At 44.8% G+C, this 23519-nt stretch overlaps 1 protein-coding gene across 2 annotated transcripts in view; it reads right to left on the reverse strand.

Moving 5' to 3' along the window:
- Window positions 1–23037, reverse strand: part of KCNS3 (potassium voltage-gated channel modifier subfamily S member 3) — a 38903-nt gene extending 15866 nt beyond the window's left edge. Inside the window, exons 1-2 of one of the 2 annotated variants that reach the window (XM_087436428.1) lie at window positions 22952–23037; window positions 5973–6079 (exon numbers count right to left, since the gene is read on the reverse strand). The gene's annotated coding sequence lies outside the window, so the exon portion shown is untranslated. The remainder of the gene's footprint in view (window positions 1–5972; window positions 6080–22951) is intronic. The other variant, XM_014782298.2, reaches the window with a different exon arrangement.
- Between the last annotated feature and the right edge of the window lie 482 nt (window positions 23038–23519).

Below are 23519 nucleotides of genomic sequence, written 5' to 3' on the forward strand. Positions count from 1 at the left end.
AAAACCCAATTCCCAATGAGGTAAGCCTTGCCTCATGTTGATGCATTCCTATAGATTTATGCTGGTATCTAAGCATCCATCCACTGATTTTCATGTTTTGCAGTCAATGTTAGATCAAAAAGGGGGGGTTGGGGGTGGGGGAGAGAAGAAAAAATTGATTGTGAGCTTCAGAAAAGAAGTAAGAGAAGTGTCTCTGGCTCTCTCAGTCATTAAACAAACATTCATTCTAGTTTGAGATCTGTCTAGAATTATCCTATGCACTGAGATTACAAATAAGATGCAGCGCCTGCCCCCTTCTCCTCTCAGGAGCTCACAGGCTGAAAAGCAAATAACCAGCAATGGTGGCCTATCAACATCAAGGGGGCAATGCAGAGGGAACAAAACAGGAAGAGAGGTTCCGACAATTGCCAGAGCAATCCTTCAGTGAATTTCCACCTCTAATGGAGATGATAACAAGGAAAGATCCAGAAAAAAATGCAGCTCTACCTAAACTGAACTTCTGAGACGGGGTTCTTGGCAGAAGAGGCAGAGAAATCTCAACAGGGATAAAGAAAATCAATACAGGAGCTAAAATCCTCCTCCTCTCCTTTCCTTTCCCCCTCCTGCCCCTCCTCCTCCCCCTCCCCCTCCTCCTCCTCCTCCACAGCCTCCCAGCAGCACGCTATTGGGTCAGCCTCAGATATTTGCCTTCCACTGAAATGCAGAAAAGCTGCTGTGTCTTTTTTGAAGGATATAGCACACATGTATAGTCTTCCTTTCCCTGTGAGACGCCTTTCCAAACGTAACACATTTTAAGGTAAGGTAAGATTAATTTGGTTGGGGCACAATTAATTAACTGGGGACAGTTTTGATATGACTATATTAATTACTGAAGAAAAAAATTAACAAAGTACTTAGACTATTCAGCACTTCCAAGAAACCCCAAGCACTACGGGCACTGGCTCATCACAGAAGGACAGGGCTGGCCCAGTGACAGACTGTGAGGTTAGCCAAGTGTATCTTTTTTTACAGAAATTGGTGCCCAGTGGGCCTTCCATCAATGTCTGATGAATGAATAACATCCCAGGCTGTCCCTTTCTCTCTCCTTCCCCCCAAAACTCAGAATTCTTGTGCCTTGCCTCATTTTCCATCACCATGACTCCTGTCCAAAAAACTAGATTTTTGGAAGAGATATACCAGTCTATACCTCTCGGTATGAATTTACGTCAATTCACACCCCTCTTAGGGCATTCACGTGCTAAGTGTGACCTCTCCACATAAAATGATAGCTAGCATTTTCTGAGTCCCTCCAACACGCCAAGAACCCTCTTAGGAGTTTCACACACATCACCTCTATCCTCAACCCCTCTAAGTGGTAAGTGCTGTCATTTTCAGTTTATAGGTTGAACATGGAGGCTCAAAGAAGCTATTTGCACAAAGTCCCACACCCAATGTGTGCCAGACCCCAGATTCAAACTCAGGTAGGTCTGTCTGATTTCAATTAGTGCAGAAAATCAAGATCCACTTTTAGCAGTTGGGGGAAGTTAAGGAAGGATCAGGAGACGTGGGCAGAACATGGCCCAAACTAGCTGGCTTTGGTGAATAAAAATGTGTATATCCAGCACATTCTCCCCTTCCTGCTTAGCAATCCCACTAAATGTTTCTATTTCTCTATGTTCCTAATATCCCTATCAGTGTATAACTAAGAAGAGAGTATTGCTTGTGATTCTGCACTTAAGCAGGTTTCTGACTTTGCCGAGTGATTCAGCAGGATCCTGGCAAAACCCCTCAAGCTCACTCAAGCATTGCTGGCCTTTGCAGAATTCCTCTCTTCACAATAAAAAGGGAGACCCTCTGCTGCATCCTTGGACCTCCCTCCAGCCGGGCTATATTTCCTGGTGGGTTGACTACAACATTCAAAAATGTACAGAATGACTGCCTCCATTATTGAGAGGGAAAAGGTGAATATTTAAGTGGCGTATTGCACTCTTCCATCATCCAGAGAGCTGACATCCAATCTTGAAACAGAACAAGGAAAATTAAATGGACAAGCCGACAGTACACAGGAGCGATCACAGCTCCTTACACTCTTCTCCCAGGACTCAGAATCACAGGAATTAAGGTTGCCCTCCAAAACCTAAACTACCAAATCAGTACCTGAGAGATAAAAACAGACAGTCCAAGTGACATTGCAGCATATTCTGCAATGTCACATTCTGTGTCCTCTGCACTTGCACAGAATCCTGAGTATACCTGTCACTGCCCTGCTCACATTCTTCTGAAATGTTGTCACCTCAGTGCCACTCACTAGACTGAGAAGCCTCCAGTTAGGGACAGTGCCCTAATGTCAATCTTCATATTAATTACCCCTGTTACACAATGGTGTTTGACATTTTTATTGAACCAATTCCTCTCCTCTAAGCCAATAAGACTTGAAAGTAAATTAATTAAAAGAATCAATAATGGGTAATGGAAGGCAGTTGGTCAGCAAGGGAAGCAGAGGAGGAAAGTGTGAAAGATCAAAGTTAGTTGCCAAGACCCATCCCAGCACTTTCTAAAGGAGAAGAGTGTTATCCTGAAGATGCAGCGTCTCCAACCCTGATATGATGCACCTTGAGTGGAGTTTTAAGCCTCCAGACCTCAGAGTTTCAGGTACCATTAGATACTCAAAAATCTTCCCTTGTTTTGCTTCCAAGCTCCCCAAGGTACCTCCTGGCAATTTCAATTTCCAGGCACCTGGCCAACAGGGAACCTATGAGCTCTGCAGCCAACACAAGCATCACTCTGACACCAGTTCTATTTATTGGTGGAACTTAGTAAGGCAGGAAGAAGTAATTTACTCAGTTTCCTGTGAGTTTCTATGCAAGTTTCATCAGCTCTGGGACACCTGAAAATGAGTATCTGAAGTTGCAAGGCTGAGAGAGAGCCTGACCCTGACCTGTGATAAGGTTACCAGGCGAATGGCACCTTTGAGTACTCTCCTGGCAGCCAGCCAGCTTCCCTGGAGACATCCTGATCTTGCTAACTTCTACATCAGGGTTTCTCAGCCTCAGCAGTATTTTGAGGCCAGATAATTCTTTTTTGTGGAGGCTATCCTGTGTACAGTAATATGTTTAGCAGCATCCCTGGCCTCTACCCACTAGATGCCAGCAACACATCTCCTTCCGGCCCCTAATGGTGGTGACACCAAAATGTCTCCAGATATTGCCAAATGTCCCTGGAGAGCAAAATCATCCCCAGTTGTGAACCACCACTCTACAAGTAGAGTAGAAAGACCTCAGACACCCGTTTGGGAGCTGGAAGTTCAGGAAGCTCAGAATGACAGATTGTACTAATGATAACTAACATCATCCGCTGAGAGGGCTGGGGATAGTCCCCCCAGGACTCATTCTTTTAGAATTCAGACATGGCATTTCTGGGGTCAGACAAGTAAAACTTTGCAAATGAGGAGAGGTAAAAGTAAAGTTAACATTTTATTGAAACTCAAAGCCTGCTTCATGCAATTTGAATCCAGAGGAAAGGTTAGCGATTTTCTCTGAGAGTCTGTCTTATATTTGCTAACATTTTTGGTGCCAGAATGACACACGCGCACGTGCGCTAGTATAGTTTCAAAGACATGGCCGGCTACGGCTTTCCGCAGGCAGTGGCGCGCCTGCTGACCACACCCACTCCCCCGACCAGAGCTCCACTCTTGTGGAAACTCATTGATGTCCCAGGAAAAATTCAACTGTATGTCATTTCTGTAGTGCTGCCACTATTCATCAATTACAGACCAATTTTCAATAAAATCTGAGAGTAACAAAATAATAGGAAAAATAGCAAAAGGTGAAATTCGACCCTACCTCTATTTTACTTAACTAAGGAAAATTGTGGCCCAAGGTTTTGCTTAAATAAAATGAAAATATCACAACCTACCACCATAATTGGATTTAGTGAGCCAGAAGTATTATATTTAAATTCTATAATCCAAAGCAATCGGAATAATACAACACCTTCCAGTTGATTCAGACAGTAGATTACTAGGAACATCCCCACACTACTGACTTTTTTGAAATTATCAATTTTCAAGAAGTACCTTAAGTTAATAGGAGAAATCCTTGAATTAACAATTATTTTTTTCTTTATTTTGCTCTATCCCAAGAAGATAATGAAAACTTCTCAGGGTCTAATATATTCGAGGATTAAAAATAAATTTATGGAAGTTCTGGTCTTCAGAGAGAAAATCAGTAAGTGCTTTCCAAAGCAAAGCCTCTAAATTATATTTGAAAGGTTAATATAAATTATCTTTCTCTTGGCCATCCAGAAGGAGTAAACACAATACTGTCTCCAGAAATCCCTAAGGGTAACTAAACGCCACTTCCCTCTCCTCGGGTTCTGTGTTCCTAGACAACCTCCCCTGTGGAGCAGAAGGAGGCAGCACGCTGCTGCTGAGTCACCTCAAAGGGCGATCTACAAAAGGAAAGCAAGGAAAAGCCCCATGGAGGGGTGTGCATCTCATAAGATGAAGCAGAACCACATGGCCACTGACCCCAGCATGGGCATCCCCACATGTTGACAGGACGCTGGGCCCACCCTGAGTGGCCGACGTGACTGCTGCCATTCCATTGGCCCCAGGAAGGAATTACCCTGGACCCTCCACCTTGCAGGAGTCCCCCTGCAGTGTGGCTGACTAAGAGCAGGGGCTCAGGGTGCAGCCAGGTAAATCAGCCCACCTGGGGTCTTTCGAGCCTGTTCTCGGCCTCATCTGTCCCCATGTTTTCAATGGCTGATGCATCACGCATCTGCACTAACACAGGGATAAAATGAGAACAAAGGCAAGCGGTTTCGAAGGATGTAGAGGTTGAAAAACATTATACAATGATAATAGTATCATTGTATCAGAAGGAAACCTTCTGGACAACAGTATAGCAACGTGCATCACAAAATCCCACAGTCTCACATTTTGGAATATATCCTGAGGAAATAAATCAGACAAGTGTGCAAGGAGGTATGTACAAGGATATTCACTGCATCATGAATTATTCATAAGAGTGAAAAGTCAAAGGCAACATGATGCCCATAATAGGGGAATGGTTAAATAGATTTGGAGGTAGCCATGCAATGGAAGACTCTGCAGTCATAACAAATGCTGAAATAATAACAGAAAGATCTCCTGTGTACTGAGTCAGGCCCTAAGTGTCTGCATGTCTGAACCCATTTAATCCTCACAACACTCCTATAACTAGTATTTGTATTGGATTCATCTTATAGATAGAGAAACGGGTAAACAGAGAAATTAACTGACTCTCCAGGGTCAACAGCTATTAAGTGATAGCTTCAAGTTTAAATTCAAACAATAATGCTCTAAAGCCATTCTCTTAACCACTATGCTCCACTGCCTGTAGATTCATGAAAAGACAATCACAATGCTAAGTAAAAAAGAATAATAATTATAATATAATGTATGGCATGATCTGACCTTTATAAAACGTGTATGACTTTATAAAGTGAAAAAAAAAATCTGTAAGAAAATACACCAATCGGGGCCGTCCCAGTGGCACAGGCAGTTAAGTGCGCGCACTCTGCTGTGGCAGTCCGGGGTTCGCCAGTTCGGATCCCAGGCGTGCAGCGATGCACTTCTTGTCAGGCCATGCTGTGGCAGCGTCCCATATAAAGTGGAGGAAGATGGGCACGGATGTTAGCCCACGGCAAGTCTTCCTCAGCAGAAAAAGAGGAGGATTGGCAGATGTTAGCACAACATCTGGTCTCCTCACACACACACAAAAAAAGAATATACACCAAAATGTTAAATACATTCTGTCTGGATGATGAAATTTGGGGGGATTTTTGCTGTCTACTCTGGACCTCTCAACAGTGTGTGAATTTCTTAACAAGTATTACAAAACACTTATGAAAATGGTTATTTCCACTTGGGAAATAAAAGGTCCTAAGTAGCCTTGGTCACTATTTGGGAAGGGAGGAGGGCAAGTGGGATAGACGTGAAGCAAACTTACAGATTTCGTTGAGACCGAATGCTCTGCCAACAGGCTCCTGTGTCATTTGCAGCTTCCGCTTCCCCCGTTCATTCACGCCTGCTTTCCGGCAGGCACCATCCTGGGAACTACGGAGACAAAAGACAGCACCGCTCTTGCCCTCAGAGCTTATAGGAGCTTAGAAGAGCGTAGGAGGGTAAATAGGTGTATAAATAGCTGCACTACAAGGCAGAGTGTGGCGGGTACCATGAGGAGAGGAACCAAGAAGGTGCCACGAAAGTTCAGAGGAGGTAATGGGGCCCTGCGGGAAGTAGGGACAACCACATGAACAGGTGGCATTTGAGCTGAGCCCTGAGGGTCAGGTCAGATATGAACAAGTAAAGGAGACAAGAGTAAGAAGGCCATTCTCCAAGGAAACGCAAGAACACGTGCAGAGACATGGGGGCTAGAAAGCTGTGGTATGTACAGAGAGCAGAAAATACGTGAGTTTGGCCAGGATGTAGCCTTGTGACCTAGAGATATTTATATAGATTACTTCTTCTTAGAATATAAAGAACTCTGCCGGTACTATCCACACCTGTGTGAGCTAGGAATAACCAAGGGGAGAGATGACACTAGGAAAGGAAAAGGGATCGCCTGTGCCATACGGAGAATCCACTGAAACTAAGGGACTGTACCCCAGGTCTCCTGAACTATATGGCCACAAGAACAAGTCAGAGAAATATAAAAAACCTCTTGGAGTTTTTGCTTTTCCTAGAGCCTTTAAAAATTTAGAGGCTGTCACTGGGTTCCACACTGTACCAGGAACTGCAGTGATCTGAAATGCAAGCAGTGAATTCCAGCGGTGCCTGCTGAAATGCAGACAGGGGCAAGACCAGAGACCCGGCAACATGTCCTTAGATCACCCAAGCCTCTTTGTATCCCATTTAATCTATTCCCGCCTAGCAGAGCAGGGGTCTGTAGAGAGAATTCAGTAGATCCTTGAACTTAGATGGGAAAAAAATCTTGATTTTCACTAATCTCTAACTGAAATTTAGCAATTCCTCCCATTAAAAATGCAGGCAGTGGTCCGGGGCAGTATTAGCAGTACCTGTGACTTTGCCCCAACGGAAATCCCAGATAATTTCATATCAGATCAGAGCTGTTGCAGATCTCTCAAAATATCATGTATGTTCATTATTTCTTTGAAATCACAGTAGTTACAGACCTACTGCTAGGTTTACTTTAATGAGTTAATAAAGAAGCATATATATTGCTAACCCACAAATTGGTGTAAATATTTTGATAACTGTATTTCCATACAATTGGATTCCTTTATATCTTGTGGCTTTTATTTTTGCACTTAAAAACACTATTCTGAAAAGTGGTCCATAGGTTTCCCCAGACTGCCAAAGGAGTCCATGGCACAGAAAGGGTGAAGAATCCCTTAACTAGAGATCCTGTTAAAATGTAAGTCACATCGTGTCACTCCTATGGTCAACCCTTCAGTGGCTTCCATCTTACTTAGAGTAAAAGCTCCCTCCCCTACTTTACTTATCTAATTTAATCTCCTACTCCTCTCACTCTCTTTCATTGCCATCTGGCATACTGATCTCCACACTATTCCTTAATCATGCCAAGTAAGGCGCATTTCTGCCTCAGGGTCTTTGCACTGGCTGATTTCTGTGCCTGGAATGCTCTATCCCCAGGGGATTGCATGGCTTGCTTCCTCACTTCCTTCAGGTCTTAACTCAAATGGTATATTCCAAATGAGGCCTTCCTTGGTTACCCTATCTAAAATACCCCCAAACAAAATTCCTATCCCCCTTGCTTGCTTTATTTTTTTCTCCTTAGCATTTATCACTCCCTAAAATACACTTAGAGACACATACTCTAGATATGTCTATCAAGAAATATTTTATCTTGTTTATTGTTTGTGTCCCCACTCAGATATGAGCTCCCTGAAGGCAGGAATATGTGTCTGTGGTATACACAACCATATCCCGAGTGCCTAGAACCCCACCTGACACACAGCAGGTTCTTAAAAATTATTTGTTGAATTAATTGATGAATCAATTAGTTGGTTGACATTTATCGCATAGCTTGGCTACTGGCTGCTTCCATTCCATGTCGAATTTTTTTTTTTCTTTTTGGCAGGGGAAGATTCTCCCTAAGCTAACGTCTGTTGACAATCTTCCTCCTTCTTTTCTTCTCCTCCCACCCCCACAAAGCCCCAGTACATACTTGTGTATAATTGTAAATTCTTCTGGTTCTTCTATGTGAGCCTCCGTCACAGCGTGGCTACTGACAGATGAGTGGGTGGTTCTGCGCCGGGGGAACTGAACCCAGGCAGCTGAAGCAGAGCGTGCCAAACCTTAACTGCTAGGCCATCAGGGCTGGCTCTCCATGTCGAATTTTAAAGCCTCTCTTGCCCATTGCATTACCGAGAGAAAAGAAAAATCACAGCAAATGTGCTTTTGAAATAGTGGTCCCCACAGAAGCAAAGTAGTTTATTTATCAGCTGCTGCAGAAGTGAGATACATTTTTTTTCCTTAATAAAAAGAGTGTTCATCAAAGACAAGATAGATAAGTTCTAACATATACACACAAGATAAGTTTTTGGATCAAGTTATATCATAAAACAAATACAAAAAAGTAAATGGAAAAATTGGCATCTGGCATAAAACCAATAAAAGCACACTAGCCCAGATGGCACAGAAGTGATGCTGGTTAGGATCCTCACACAGATTCCACCTGCAAATGATCAAAGGAAGTGGAAGCGTACAGACGCCTGAGTGAATGCAGGCAACGAATCACCCCGTGGGCACTGCTCGACTTAACCCGCTGCTGTTCAAATGCTGCATTACCCACTTTAAGGCACTGCGGCTTACATATTAAATGAGCAAAAATGCATTTAACACTGGTAAGATCTGAAGTTGGCAGGGCTGTCTTCACAGACATATAAAGCACTTCACTCCATTCTATACCCTGGGAGCGCTCTGTTTCAGTAACAACCAAGGCTAACACCGGACTCCTTGTAGCTATAAAACGTTGAGTGAAGGACAAATAAAGGAAGTGCTATTTTATGTCACATACGTCCTTATACAGATACTCTCAAGTCACACACATATTGAAAAGCAGCATAAAATAAAATCTCCCAACCCCAAATTCCTCTTTGCAATGAGCTTCTTGAAATCATTTTTTAACATTCATCCTTCCTTCTTCCCCCACACATCTTGCCCTAGGGTTCTACTAAGTGTTTTTGCTAAAGGCACCTCCAGGTGACCAAACCCAAAGGACACTACTCATCGGCATGTGACTTATCTGCCCCAGGCATTTGTCACTGCCGCCCTCACGGCCCTTGTGGTTCACTGATGCCACTTGTCTGACTACCCATTGGTTTCCTGTGGAACTCTGCTTCCTTTTCCCAAACCTTAAATCTGGGCTCATACAATAAAATACCTGCAGGGGCCGGGCAGGTACCCAAATATGAAAAAGGAGGACAGCTGGCCACTGTGACAAGCTGGAGAGCACTGGCCCTACCAAAAGGAGACTGCCGTCCCTTATCCGCGGGCATCAGGTTGCCGGATTGTCCACGTTGTCAAGAACACCCACGAATCTTATTTTTATGGGAACTTTCTCAATTTTTTAAATGTTGGCAACTATTGTTTTTAATGTTTTAATACTGGAAGCCAAATCAACATGTAGCCTGGATACAATCTGCAGGCCTCAAGTTTGCGTCATCTCCTCACTCCACTGCACCTCCCATGGGTTCCTCCTGACCTCCTGCTCTTCTCTCTGGGAATTTCATGTAACTAGGAGCCCAGATGTATCTCCAGCCCAGATCTGACTCCTCCATTTCGGACTCACATAACTGACTACTGGGCGTGTCCTTTTGAATATTCCATCGGGACCTTAAAATAAACACGTCCACATTGTCCCTTCGTCCTCTACTCCCGAACATCTCTCAAATCCCTTTCCTTTCCCTGTTCCTCCTGCCTCTGCTTTAGTTCAGACACTCAGTATTTTCCCATGGTTTACTACAGTAGACTTCTAACTGTCCTCCCTGCTTCAGGCCCATCCCTATTCTCCACCCTCAAATTCATTCTAAAATGCACAGGCACAAAGTCGTCTTGGTCTTCACGTTAAACTCTGGCTCCAGACTGCCTGAGTCTGAATCCCAGCTTCACCACTCACTAGCTGTGTGACCGCGGGCAAGTCATTTAAGTTCTCTGAGCCTCAGTTTCCTCATTTGTTAAATATGAATACTAAATATCACATATCACATAAAATACTTAGGAAGATTAAAACTGAAATAATACAAATAGAGCCCTCTATGCTTGGTACACAGTAAATGCTCAATTAAATGTTAGTTGTCAGTATTATTCTTCATCCATTATCCTCGCCAGCTACAATCCAACTCAAACTCTAGAACTATAAATAATTACTTGAAATTCTCCAAAAGTGCCCCAACTTCTCACTTTTTGTCTACTCGGAATGCCCTTCAAGATTCAGCTCTATCATATTCTCCAGAACCAAGCCCTGAACCCAGACCTCTCCCTACTCCAAAACCAGGTCCCCCCACCACCACATCCACCAGTGCCTGCCTCCATCCAAGTATTTAACTTGCTGAACTGCAGTAGAACAATTTCCTCGAAGCCTCTACCATGGCGGCGTGGGCTCCCCAAATGCAGGGCCTATTTTTCCTTAATCTTTGTACCCTTAATGCCCAGCAAAAATACTGAATGAATGAATGATCTTCTTTAATCCCCAGATCAGCCCAAAGAGGCAGGCATTCTTATGATCCACTGTTTATGGATGAGGAAATCGAGGTTCAGAAAGGTTAAGTACAGAGGGGAGGTGGCAGCCCAGAGCCCAAGCCTGGCTGTCCCAGCGAGGCCCATGCCGGGGACGCTGGTCACACTTTGCTCCTGTTGGTGGTGGTTTGCTGTCTGTCCTTACACACCAGGCTCATGTCCTTAAAACAAAATTTACTTTTTTCTTCTCTCCCTAAATGACTGTGGGAAGAATACAAATGACTTTTTATCATCTCATGCTCTTTCTATGAAGAGCTACAAAGTATCTACAAGGGTCATTGTATAGAGCACAGGTGACCAGTAGAATAGTCACAATTTTTTCTGCACTCACCTCTATAAAGAATGTACACCCAGTCATCTTTATAGTGTCTATTACAAAATAATTTTTTGAGCAAACCCTTAGATAGTACTTACTCTGGACCAGGCATCTTATTTTATCTACCTTCAGGTAGATGCTATTATTATCCCTATTCTGCAGATGAAGAAACTGAGGCCAGAGAGGTTAAACAACTTTCCCAGACAGTAAGTGGTGGAGCAAAGATTCAAAGTCATAGGTAGGAGCACAGACTCTGTACTTGATTTGAATCCCAGTTCTGCCACTTTCTAGTTCTATGACTTGGGTAAATTATTCAAATCTCTCCTTGATGTTTCCTCATCTGTTGATTGATAGATAGAACAAGTAATATAATAATTTAATAAAAAGATAAATATTGTTATGAGAATTAAATCAGTTAATATGTATATCACATTTATAACAGTGCCCAGCACATAATATAAGTGCTGAATAGACATTTATTATTGTTACTTTTATCATTAAGCGTGGCCAGAGCCCTGAGTGGCACTGAGTAAGAAGTAGAATTCCAGGCACACAGAAATTGCCCCATCTATTTGATGCTATTTTGACCCCTCCAGGTAGACACACCTGCAGCAGGACCACCTGCAGCAACACTGGGAAGCCAGCAAAGCTTGTCTGCAGGGCCTTAGCCTCCTGTGTCCTTTTCAGAACATCCCTCACTCTCTTTCAGCAAACATCACCCTTGTGTTCGCTCCCTGTTCCCCTTTCAAAACCAGCATAAGACCATGAGATTAGTCTTTATGCTCTAGTGTGAAGTAAGGCCTTCGAGTACTTCACCCATCTATTAGGGTTCTTTGGATACAAGCAAGAGCAACTGGTGTTGGCTCACTAAACAAGTCCAGTTTACGTCAGAAGGCTATGTGAAGCTCTTAGGGTCAAACAGAAGTTTAAAGAGCCACACCTGGGAACAGGCAGGAGCCAGGGCACTTCAGAAGGACGTGGAAGCAGAAACAACTCATAGAAGAAGAGGTTTGGTCAGGGTGCTGCCACAGGAAGGAACACACTCAGTGTCCCCTTCCATCCTTGAGTCACTCCATTGACAGAGTGTCTGATAGGCTGGGCCTACACCACCTGCCCACCCAAGGGCTGGACTGACGCAGAAGGAAGCTCTGGGGACATCCTTATCATGTAGCATTCCACCAAGACAACATTCAACAGGGAGAGATAATTACCTATAGGAAATTAGGGGGCTTCAAGAAGAGGAAACAGATGTGTGGCCAAAAATTCCATTCAATCTTCCCAGAAAGTTCTCCATTCTTGACCTTAAAATATATATATAAACTTATACAGAGAATGTAGAAGGTTAAGGAATTTCAGGCACCAAGGAACAGCCAAATTAACTACCTGGGTGACAGAGGCCCTTATCCAGTGCCCCCAAATCACATTAGTAGACACGTCAGGGACATTATCTTGCCTCCACTTCTCACTAGCATCCCTTTCCTCTCCACAGGCGGCCAGAGGGATTTTTCTAAACTACTAGTCAGAACGTGTATATACCCTACATAAACCTTCGTGGTTCCCCAGCATCTTCAGGAGAGAGTCCAAACTACCCCTCGGATGTCAAGCAAGAATATCCACGCCTGTCTCTCTGGCCTCAGCGTCCACCAACCTACTTCAAACCCCTCTGCCTTAGCCCCATCAAGTTATTTACCATCCTCAACCTTATGGTACACTTTTGTTTCCAAACCTCACTGAAGCTGTTCCCTCTGTTCCCTTCTTTTTCAGTTAATTCCAGTTTTGTCTTCAAGAAATCAGCCCAAATGTCACCTCTTCCAGGACACTTTCCTTTGATGTACCACACATGCGCATGTACACACACACACACATCTAATGCTAAATAGGCACCTGTCTCTTGTGTCTGCAGAACCCTATTTCTTAGCAATATTCCTGATACACAGTGATATCAGTGTCTGATACACAGCAGACAAGGGGGAGACATCTGGTGGATGTGTGACTAAATGATTTTTCTGCTTAAGGGTAGAAGACAAGGATTTTCCTCCTCAAATAGAGTGAAGAAGGCTGCTTGGGAGGTCCCTTCACACCACACAACCTTTCCCAGGGGCTCCAGGACGGTGGGATGAGAATGCCTGACCAAGCGATTGTTTCTCTGTACCCAGTCTGAGCACCTGACATGTCATGGAATTTCTAAAGGATTGTTGAAAGGCATTTATTGCTGCTAGAAAGTAACAGAGTGCTTTTGCCAAATCATAAATCCTCAGCATTTTTAACAACAAAACTCTCATAGTGCCAAGTGTCTATTGCTGTAGTAAGTTGCCACGGTGACTATTTATTTCATGGGATGAAAAAAAAGTTTCACTTAAATTTTTAAAAGATAGAGTAAAATAAATGTGATGGTTTATATAGCCTCTTATCCATTATTTGGAAGGTAGAAAAAAAGGTTTTTATGCTTCAGAAACATCCACATCCAGCTCCTGGAAGCCATCCTGGGAGGATTTTTTTTTAATGCTTTGCTCAGAACTATCTGCTATGACTAATGCCACATTTCATCAAGATGAAAAAAATTATGAAATAATGAGATCCCACGGCAACGCAAGTCAAAAGAGTTTTCAGTTTGACTTATTAAAATTAATTCTCCCTCTGCTCCTTTCTCCAATCCGCTTCCTAAGTGCTCTCTCTAAGTTTCCAAGTTCTCCATACAAAGAAAAACAAAGTGGGATAGAGCAGGCAGGAAGAAAAGTAGATCCTCTGAGGAACACCCACGCCCTCCAGCGAGCACAGCGGTGACATCTGACAGCTCAGGACTGAGCCCCGGGAGACAGACAGCTGTAGGCATGGTCTCTGGACAGGTGCAGGTTCTCCTCCTGAGACGCAGAAAGTCCTCACTGCACAGTGAGTAGGAGTGCACTCGTAAAAAACAACAAGCTTTGTGTACTCTGGAGTAAAACGTGGTTTTCTTTACCTGTTTTCACACTTGAAGTCTCCATGTCTAAGAGTTTTCTCCTCAAGTTAGTTTAGCAAGAAAAGTTCAAAATAATTCCACTCTTGGGGCTGGCCCCTTGGCCTAGTGGATAAGTTCGGCGCACTCCGCTTTGGCAGCCCAGGTTCGGTTCCCCGGCGTGGACCTACACTACGTCTCAGCACCATGCTGTGGTGGTGACCCACATACAAAATAGAGGAAAATTGGCACAGATTTAGCTCACGGCAAATCTTCCTCAAGCAAAAAGAGAAAGATTGGCAACAGATGTTAGCTCAGGGCAAATCGTCCTCAGGGAAAAAAAAAAAAAAAATCTGCACTTGACTAATTGGCTAGCTTCTGAAGAAGCTCACAATAGAATGGTTCAAACAGGGTTTGGGGGGATTGTTGTTGTTTGTTACATAAACTCATAAAAAAATAAGGTGGTACTTTTTTTTAAGGAGTCACCTTGTTCTTTTATTTGAAATCATAGGTAAGCAATATATTGAATTGCTAAAGTTCAAATTCAGATAACATTAGGGGAAAAGAAGCTAAAACATATAACATAAGAAAAATTTAACTTGGCAGCAAATTTATTCTATAGTAGTAGTTCTCAAAGTGCGCTCATGGAACCCCTGGGGTTCCTAAGACCCTTTAAAGGGCCTATGTGGTCAAAATTATTTTCACAATAAACTCAGATGTTATTTTCCTGCTTCACTCTTATCCTCTTACAAGTGTCCAGTGGAGTTGTCCAGAGGGTATATGTTGTGTGAGAACATAACATATTAAATGGAGAAGCAAATCTAAGAATCCCACTGTCTTCTAGTAAACCAGACAATAAATAAATTTGTAAAAATGTAAAACAATGCCACTCATAATTTTTTTGTTTTAAAAAAGATATCTTTCATAAAAATATGCCATTTATGTTAACATGTAAGGAGATTATTATTGTTATTTTAAATGAATTAACAAGTAAATACTTTAAAATATATCTATTTTAATTTCTAATATAAATATTGACAGATATAATCCACATTAACAAAAGCTTTTTGAAGGTTCATAATAATTTTTAAGCATATAGAGGTTCTGAGACCAAAACACTTGAGAGTACTATTCCATAGCGTTGGAATCTCAATTTCCTTTTTTCCCATTTTTTTTATTATGGTAAAATACACATGACATAAAATTTACCATCTTAATCATTTTTAAGTGTACAGTGGGTGGTATTAAATGCATTCATAATGTTGTGCAGCCATCACCACCATCTATTTCAAGAACACTTTTCATCTTGTAAAACTGAAACTCTCTACCCAGTATGGTCTTTTTTGTGGTTTGTCTGCTTCTGTCCAATCACTAAGCAGCCACACTAATGAGCACTAGGTCTCAAGAGTGTGTGTCTGTGTGTACGGGTGTGTGGAGCAGGGCCCTATTCCTAGGAGAGAGAACTCCATCTCCTCCTTCTACACCACACAGCCCTGGAGTTCCATGACTCAAAACCATCTAATGCAATGCATTTGTGGGGGATTCTGAAACCTAACCCCAATGTCTAATAATGCTTAAATTGGAATTATTTCTGAGTTGCTGACACTAACTTACAGATGAAGGGTTGTGAAACAGGGCTTGTTGTGGTTGTGTGTTAACTGTTGACGTGGGCGATAGCAGTGATGGGTAAAAAAGCAACTAAAAGCAAACCCATTCGAGTTTAGGGCCACATTACATAACTGTGCATCCTGTACCCTTCACTTCAAAGCCTCATATAAAAGACACTAGTTAAGAAGACAAAGTGTGATGCGGCTTCCACATTCTAAGTCTGGAGGAGCTGGGAGAAGAAAACTCAGTGCTCATCACCAAAAAGATGCCTCATGCTGACATTTGATTTCTAATTAGATCAAGAAGTCTGGGGAATGCTTAAAAGGTGAAGTTCTCAGGCAACATATGAACTTTCATGAGATTCCTAATTTTGCACATCCAGAGAGCCTACACTGCAGAATTTGTGATTTAAGGAGATGCTGAGAAGGTATGGGGATATCAATACCTTTTTACACTTTGGCAAAGATAGATAGGTAGGTAGATAGATAGATAGATAGATAGACAGACAGACAGACAGATAGATAGGACACTGCCACATAATGACACTTTTCATTTACACTTTTAGCCCAGAGGAGACAAGCTTCACCAAGAAGGCTCAACCCTGAAACAGCCTGGGAGCTAAGTCTTGGCCAGGCAATGTCTCATCACCAAAGGGAAGTGGGCGGGCAGAGGTCTTATCTCAGTGACCTCATGAGGGGACCACACTTAGAAAACTGGGATCTTAAAAACCCACAAGAAAAACACTGCCCAGAAGGTATAATTTATTGACCTCAAAGACAAAAATGCTGAAATACTCTTTCCAGAACCCAGGCATCTCCTCTCAATCCAAATCTACAAACCACAGTCTTTAACCATGGAGTTCTCCCATCTCTTTGGCCAATTGAATGCTCTACCTTAAGTAAATCACAGGAAATACTTTCAGGTTCACCTGGGCATGTCAACCACGGCTTAGGCAAGCCAAACCAGTCCATAGAAGAATGAAAGTAAAAACATGTATGCATGTTCAAGCCTGCAATTTCAGTCTGCCAGCATTCTTTTATCTCAAACACTAATTACTTGTCAGGATATAAGTCAGCGTTCCTGAAAGAAGTCTTCAAGAGGCATCAAACATATTAACTGATCTTTGGAGGAACTTTCAACTCTATGGTCCTATTTACACTCTCATTCCCTACAACTGTGAACTGATCATTGGGTACTCAATCACTTCTTCATGGCCCCTTAAGGGTATCTGGGGTGTTCACTACTGATTCTTAGGCCAGCATTTTCTCCTAAACATGGGTTGCCAGATGACAGACCAGATGTACCTTTTTTGTATCTTTTCATAAGATACCCATGGGTACAGAGGAAGAGCCTCACATGATGAGGAAGACCAGGTAAAGAAGGATTCCACTGAGACGCAGAAAATTGGCTTATAGCCACGCTCTGAGCTCTCCATTGGGCCTCGCCCCCATATGTATCTTGGAGAGGCTTGGCATCTCCTCACCACCAGGTGCATCACTGATGTCTCTCCATTTAAACCAATCTGAAAGCAGCTTATTGTGATCACCAAATGCTTAGAAGCTCACCACAAATGTTCCCACATACCCACTCATAGTTCTCCTGACTCAATTTAGAAAAATGATTCAAATTAACACATATAAATGATGCTATTGAAAAAGAATATTCATAAAAAGGTTATCTATTTTTTTAATCATAAAATCACCAGTTTGTGGGGAAAAAAACAGGGAAGGACAAGTGATATGCTCAAACTTAGCAATTGAAGACAAAGCCAGAGATAGGATTCACATTTCTAATGTTCTAGAAGTACTAGTACCATAAAAGTCTACCTACAGAGAAGTGCATGTGTTGATTTATTGAGGAGCTGGACTCAGCTTGCTAACCTCGGCCAAGGTTGCCTTCCCCGTAGACACGCATATATGCGAACCCCCACACCCACCCTGTATCTATTCCCTTTCATAACTGACCTATACATGTATAGTCTTCACTTCTTCACCTCCCATTCATTTTTCACTCAGTCCAATCTGGCTTCAGGTCCCACCTCTCCCACACACCTCTTGACTAGGCTCCCATCTGCCACACTTGAACCTCTCTAATCTTCTTTTCTCTAATCTAGTCTTCATAGCCTTCACAAGTGATCTTGTAGAAATATAAACTGGCTCCTGACAGTCCTCTGCTACAAATCCATGAATTTCTTCCCACAGCCCTCGAGATAAACTCGAAGATCCTGAACTTGGCCCAAAGGGCACAGCATGATCTGGCCCTCCTCTCTAACCCCCTCCCAGACACCTCTTCTCCTGGAGTTCCTCTGACACTCAATGCTCATTCCTGCCTTAGAATCCTCACACCCCTTCCACATCCAAGAATTCCCTTTCTCCCACTTTTCACTTCATAAACTACCCACACCTCAGAATGAAAAATCTCTTCCTCAGAAAGGTCTCCCCAGCTCCCCCATCTAAACTAGTGCCCTCCCCACCCTTGCTATTGTTTCCCGTGAAGTGCTCTAGAGCACTTGCCACTACTTAAATATTTGCATTTATTTGTTTAAGGTGTGTCTCCTCACCCACCTCCCACCCCCACAACCGTTTCCTTTACCCTGGGTGCCCAGCCCCTAGCATAGTACATAACACTGGGTAAGTACTTGACTACTTGTTGAATGAATGCTTGTACATGTTTGTATTTGTAAAGAGGATGTATATGACTACATAATTATTAAGTCAACATTGGTAAGCGTCTGGTGGGTGCTTAGGTGAACTCAGTTGATCTGCTCAGGGTGATCAGCGGGATGCCTCATTCACTAGGGACTTCAGCAAGCACACTGAAGCCAGCTGCTGTCAACATTAACTGCTTATCTGTAACATTATTGGCTAAAAGCAGATCTTGAGCCTTTGTCATTCAATACTTGTGCAATTAAATACAATTTTGGGGGTATCTACTCTGAGAAAACTATGGTGCAAGGCTCTGCAGGATTCCAGAGAGCGAGACTCCATGCCCACAAAGAAAAATAGTACAACCTAATCTACTAACTCTTCATAGCTTAGAAAAAGGAGTTTGCTTTTACAAGGGGTAGGTGTGCATGTGTTTCCAAGCTGCAAAATGTGCTCTAGAGAAATGATAAAGGAAAACAGGGATGGAAATTCTTCTAAGTCAGCTTCTATATTTGATTGCACATTCTACACGTTGTTATTGTGTTCATCATCATTGAGATTTCTCCCAATGATGCTTCACATACCAGGTCCCTGAATGCAAAAATAAAACAACAGCAGAAAGTACTTCCTCCTCCTCTCCAGCCCCTACTAAGCACCCTGGCAAGCCAAGAGCAGTAACCAAAAGCCAGATTCAGGATAAAATTCAAACTCTGCCACCTCTAAGGACCCTCCACATCCACTGCCCTTGTTGTGAGGCAGAAGGATGATGGACTTGGAGTCAGAAGACCCCCTTGGCTATAGCCAAGTCCAAGTCTCACTTTGCCTTATTTTCTTCATCTGCAATGTGGGCTTCCTACCCTCCATCCTTCCTATTGCTTATCACACTCAGTTACTGTGAGAACTGAAATGAGATAACCCTGTGAAAGTTTCTGCAAACTACACTAGGCTACACAAATGTGACAGAGACATGGCGATTTTTATCAGGACTCATATGTAGCATCTTGCATTGTCCTGTCTTGTGCTTTTTCATCTTTTTTCCTTTGTCAGTCACCACTATGATAAAACATAGGTTACATAATAATGAAATTTAATATTGAAATGCAAATAACAAAATGTTGTCCTATTTATATTTTATAGCTATTTGCTGTTTTTATTGAGGTAACATTGGTTTATAATATTATATAAATTTCAGGTATACATCATTATATTTCAATTTCTGTGTAGACTACCTCATGTTCACCACCCAAGGCAAATTACCACCCACCACCATACACACATGCCCACACATGTGTGAGTCTCCAGGTCCACTTTAAGTTCAAGCTTGGAGGACATGTCTTTGATTCTGCCTGCCCTTGCTGCCTGCAATACTGGACACACAGCACTCACACAATAAATTTTTGTGGATTGGTTACTGGTTGGCTTTTTTGATGAATTTGACTCAGAGTGCAGTATGCTGTGATTTTTCTGGGTTTCTGATTGATATTTTCTGGAAATAGCCATAATGTTTACCTAGCCCATTATCTTTATGGTCTGTCTTGCTTTTTCCCAACCAGCTGGGTAGAATTCCATTGAAAAGAAGACTATTTTGGCAAAAGCAAAAATAACATTTTTGTAGCGCAGTTTTCAAGTTTCCTTTTAAGGATGAGATGGGGGGGACAAAAAGTCACTTGGTAACAGCAAGCAACCTCTACCTGTCACCGTTCAATGAAGCCAGTCTGAATTGTACTAAGCACAAGTCTCAGTGTTGAGGCTGTAGGGATAAACAAGGAGGAGAGACGCTCACAATGCCTCTGCAGCCAAACAGCCAGCGATAGATTCCTGGCTTCACACTGTCCTACTTGTGTGACTTTGCACAAGTTACTCAGCTTGTCTCTATTCTCATCTAAAATAGGGTCATAATAGAGTTCCTCTCCTAAGGCTGTCGTCAGGATGAAATGAGTTAATACATTAAGAGCTTTTAACGCAGAGCCTAGTATGGGGTAATGACAAATATTAAACATCTGGATCCTTGTAGCTAAACAGACTGAGACTCAGAGAAGCAAAGAGACTTATGTCAAGTCAAGGAGCCATACACAGACAACAGGGCTAGAACCCAGGTCCCCAGCCTTAGTGTGTTCTCTATGACCTCTCCTTGTAGGTAATTCACACAGTGAAAATACTCTGGAGGTACTTCCTGACACCTGATAAGCAGGGACAAAAAACACACCAACCTTCCCTTCTGCCTCAACCTACCCTAGATAGCTATCCTCTCCTGCCAGTGAGACCTCAGTCCCAGCCCTATGCTGTTGATCTCCCACCCGATCAGAATGCACCTAGAGGGACTCCAGCTACTGCTGGCTCCCACAGAAACACTTCGATGAAGAAGGAAAGCCTCATTTCCTAATAGGATTGTTCTGAGGATTAAATGACATAATGCCTGGAAAAGTGCCTAGCAGAGTAGCTGGCATACAGTATGCAGCCAACAAATGTTATCTATTAAGAAATAAAAAGAGGAGGAGGAAAACCCTGTGGTGCCTGCTCTCTCAAAGCTGACACACATTCCAACCCCAAATGCCAGACACAGGGCAGACTAAGATCTCTGGCAGAACAGAGGGATGCAGAGTCTGTGAAGGATTACAGTGAAGGGCAAAATCCACTGAAGACAGAGCGGGTGGGTGGAGTCCCCATTCTTCCCCTTCTTTATTAAAAAAAAAAAAAAAATAATAAAGAAGAAGGAAAAAACTTAGCTGGTGCTTTGCTGGCAAACCCAAGTATCAGAGCATTGGATTTTTTAAATTTTAACATTTCTGAACAGAACAAAGACTGCTTCCAACCTCCCGATTTGTTCTCATACACTTGACCAGCAAAAGCTTAGCTTTGCTGCATCCATTAATGGCTTTATCCAGGCTGATTTTCCAGGTAATAATGGCTCAGACACAGGACTGAATTAAAACAGATCCACAAATCTCCTTAGAATATTCACAACATGCTTTGGATTCAGAGTTCTCAAGCACTTCAGCATCACCTTCTCCTCCCTACCCCAATATTGACAATGTCTAGTTCTGAAATAAATTTAATGTTAGAACAGGAGAAGGAAGGAATCTGGTGAGAAAAAAAGAACTGGACTAGACTGGGAGCAGAAGCGTCATCTTGCACCGGGTTTTAGTGAGCAGCGCACAAGACCTGGCCCACCCACGCTGCGCTGGGTGTAAACACAGACTGCACGAATCAACGTCCTCAAGGAGCTGACAACCCAGGTAAGGAGTGAGACCCACACGTCACACCAAGTTCCAGCACGGAATCCATGCCGCCCTCCTTCAGCCTGAGATGTGTGGGGAGGAGAAGCACCGGAGCATCCGCCTTTAGCAGGGGGGCAGGTGCTCGGGAAAATGTTTGCTTCCTGTTGGCTTTGGCAGGTATTTGCAAGTAGTCCAAAAGGGGGGGGCAGCTAGGGGTAACTTATACAGTTCTAAGCGAATGGTTATGCAAATCACTTAAGCAAATACATGAAAAGGGAGGGGGAAGGTTTCTGATCTGGTTTTCCTCACCTGCCCCACTCTTCAGAGGGTAAGATGAAATGCAAAAACCAAGAGTCGGGAGAACCAAAAGCCTACCCTCTATGAGGACAAGGAACACCCCCCGCCCCTCACTCTGGCATCAAACCGGCGCCCAAGGGTTATTCTGGCGGGTGGAGGTAGTTGTTTGCTGTCTCCCCTCCTGCCGAAAGCTGCCTGAGTTAGACTCCGGCTCAGTCTCCCCAGCCGAGCTGGAGGAGACACCAAGGGCGCAAAAGGTGCTCCTTTCCCAAAAGAGACGAGGAGAGACAGAGCTGGGGGCGATGCGGGGGTTGGGGGGGTGGGTGGTGTTCAGAAGGAGCCCTGCAATGCGAAAGGCGCCCAGCCCGGCTCGCCGCGGCCCCTGCCGGCAGGTCTGGCTCGCTCGCCAGCCCATTCACCTCAAGAAGTCGGGCAGCCACCCAGAGGGGCGCGGGAAAGGGAAGTTCCCGACCCAGGGACACCCACTCCTACCACCACCACTGATCCAAACGTGGGGAGTCTGCAGGCGACTCGACATGGGCCCTGCAAACCCCAAGCTGCTCCCACCCCGAGCGCGCCGGCAGTCCCTGGGCGCAGCGCTGCACCAGGACAAGGGCCCTGGGTGCGCTCTTCCCTGCAACTGTCGCGGGGCTCCTTGCACCGCTGCAGGGCAAAGGGGAGGGGAGGAATGACAGGGAAGAAGGCGGAGCAGGCGGCCTGGAGAGCACTTACATTCGTCAGGAAAGCGCCTCCTCTCGAGGAAGGGAAGGAACGGCTTCCCAGCTAAGGAAACGCCCCAGGGATGCCCCTCTGCGAAGTGCCGCCTTTCCCAGGCTCATCGATTCTCCCGCCTCCAGCCGGTCCTCTAACCCACCCCAACCACCCCACCCCCAAGAGCGGCTTTCCGAGGGAGCCAGACACCGTCTCGACTGCCCGCAGCTCGAGCAACAGGCGGATCCTTAAGGCTCCAGAGATGACTCCCGGCTCTAAGGACCGGAGGATGGGGAGCGCCGCGAGACAGGCACCCAGCAAGATGCCAAGTCCCCTGCGGGCGTAGACTTGCGGTGTCGTGCACCCGTGACCTGGGCCACGGGAGGGACTGGGGCAGCAAAAGGTGGGGAAAGTTGTGGGGTGGCACAGAGAAGTCTCCGGAGCGCGCTCGGAGGTGGGGACACAAGCAGGTACCTGCAGGAGTCCGGGTGTTTCAGGCTGGCTCCGCTCTGCGACGCCGCCCGCCCGCGCTGCAGTCATCAGGCCTGGCCGCGCGGCCCGGCGCCCGCCGCGGCGGCGGCGAGGAGAGCCGGGTGGCCCGCGTCGGTCCGTCGGTCGGTCCCGCCTAGCAGGCGCGCGGCGCCCGGGAGCCGCGGGCGGGGCGGGGCGGGGCGGGGCCAGACGCTCGGCCGCCGCCCCATTGGTCCCAGTTCCGCCCGCTGCCTCGCTTCGGGCCCGCAGCCGGTGCTCCCCCAGCCGAGGGCGCGGCGCACAGCCTCCGGCGGTTGCTGCCTGCGGGGGTCAGGCCGCGCGACAGGCAGAAGGATGGATGGACAGAGGGGCGGCCCTGCGGGGCACGCGCCCCGGCCCAGACTCAAGTGCAGAGTCACCCGTGGAGCGGCGCGCCCTGTCCGGGTGGGAGCAGGAGCGCGGCCCGCGCCTCCCACCTGCGCGCCTTCCCGGGCTGGGAGCATCACGACCCCGCGGCCCGGGCAACTGCCTCTCGAAAGTCCCGGCCCCAGCGACACTCTGCAGATTTGCC

Source organism: Ceratotherium simum, chromosome 11 (genome assembly GCF_057802395.1).
Source record: "Ceratotherium simum simum isolate JZ-2026a chromosome 11, ASM5780239v1, whole genome shotgun sequence".
Taxonomy (NCBI): Eukaryota; Metazoa; Chordata; class Mammalia; order Perissodactyla; family Rhinocerotidae; genus Ceratotherium; species Ceratotherium simum.